This window comes from Mycetomoellerius zeteki, unplaced genomic scaffold (assembly GCF_001594055.1).
Source record: "Mycetomoellerius zeteki isolate Tzet28-1 unplaced genomic scaffold, Tzet1.0 scaffold35, whole genome shotgun sequence".
In the NCBI taxonomy this organism is placed as follows: Eukaryota; Metazoa; Arthropoda; class Insecta; order Hymenoptera; family Formicidae; genus Mycetomoellerius; species Mycetomoellerius zeteki.
This window is the reverse complement of record NW_017257338.1, coordinates 2,387,571-2,389,042: the sequence shown is the minus strand read 5'-3', so window position 1 is coordinate 2,389,042 and position 1,472 is coordinate 2,387,571. Positions and strand designations below refer to the sequence as shown.

The window sequence follows — 1,472 nt, the reverse complement described above, 5'->3', positions numbered from 1 at the left end:
ATCTCATATAATTTTCGAGATATTTTACATAAAACTCATTTTCAAAATTTTATTAAGTAAACTTTTACATTAGGGACCGCCTCTTCGATGATTTTGACTTTGACATATATTGTTAAGGTCATAACTCCAAGTAACTTTCAAAAAGTTTTAGGTGGCGATCGCTGTTTGTTCAAAAGTTATTAACAAATAAAGTTTAAAAAATGATGTCTTATTTCTGCTATATACTGACAGGCATATGACTTTCCAAGTTTTCAAAAGGGAGGTTCATCCCACCTTCTCCCTCTGCCCAGGGGCGTTAGACTTTCTAAACGAAGCAAAGTCCACTCCAGTTCCCTTCTCTCCCCCGTCTAGGAGAAAGTTGATCGCTCCTTGGCTGGGAGAGGGTGATGGGGTGGGTCTCGCTTCGCCTGGAAAGTCGAATGCTCTTAAGCAGGGGAGAGATGGGGAGAACCTTACTTTGCATGTGTGAAAAGTCGTGCGCTTCTAGATAGGGGTGAAGTAAAATGGACCTCCCTTCGCGTAGACAGTCGAAGGCCCCTAGATAGGAAGGATATAGGATAGTTTTTAATATTGTATATGGTAGAAATAAGATATTAATTTTTAAACTTTATTTGTATAATAATAACTTTTGTACGAACAGGGACCATCATTTAAAATCTTCTGAAGGTCGCTTAGAATCATGACCTTGACAACATATATCAAGATCAAGATCATCGAAGAGATGTCCCCTAATGTAAAGGTTTACCAATTTTTTATTTGTCTGTTAAATAAAGTGATTCGGTATTTTTCCTACAGTTATTGGTTTAAAACTTTTAAAAGTACACATATAAATTTAATAATTATATAAAAATATAGTAGCCCTAATATATTTATTAATAATTTTACTTATTTCAGAAAAAAATTATAAATAAGGAAGAAAGAAAGATTTCAACGTGGGATTTCCAACATTTTTATCTTGCACTTTACGCGTTCGATCACGTCGAGTTCTTGTAGACCACGTTTATGAACGCAGTACCTATATAACGCGCATAGAAAATCATAAACAATTAATATCTGTATCGTTTTGTAAACTGTTGCGTTTTGAAATTATTTTTGCTGTTATAGATTAATGGGAGGGATATGTGATTACTGAAATTTATTAAAACTTATATGTTATCGAGAATATCTCTTTCGGCCGAGATTGCCGAGAAAGCATTTTCAGTTTTTGGTCGTTTGAAAACAAACGATCAGAGAGAGAAGAACGGGCTCTCTCTCGCTGTCTCGTTCACTCTTGGTGCGCCGAAGGCGAGAAGGATAGCCCGTACGCCGCTTCGCTTGCTCCACGCCGAAGCTAGCCGAGCGCGATGTCTGTTGGTGGGGCAAAAGTGGTGTGGATGATTTTCTGTGGCGCACGGGAACAAATGTGCATCACTGCTTGGCGGTGACCGCCGATTCCAGAGTCCGGTGAGTCCGGTTCCTCTCAGTCGCGGCGG

At 38.7% G+C, this 1,472-nt stretch overlaps 1 protein-coding gene across 1 annotated transcript in view; it reads left to right on the top strand.

Annotated features, from left to right (window-relative positions):
- Positions 1-1,283: 1,283 nt before the first annotated feature.
- The window catches only part of Chsy (Chondroitin sulfate synthase), an 18,611-nt gene continuing 18,422 nt past the window's right edge, over positions 1,284-1,472 (top strand). Inside the window, exon 1 of the mRNA XM_018452689.1 lies at positions 1,284-1,443. The gene's annotated coding sequence lies outside the window, so the exon portion shown is untranslated. The remainder of the gene's footprint in view (positions 1,444-1,472) is intronic.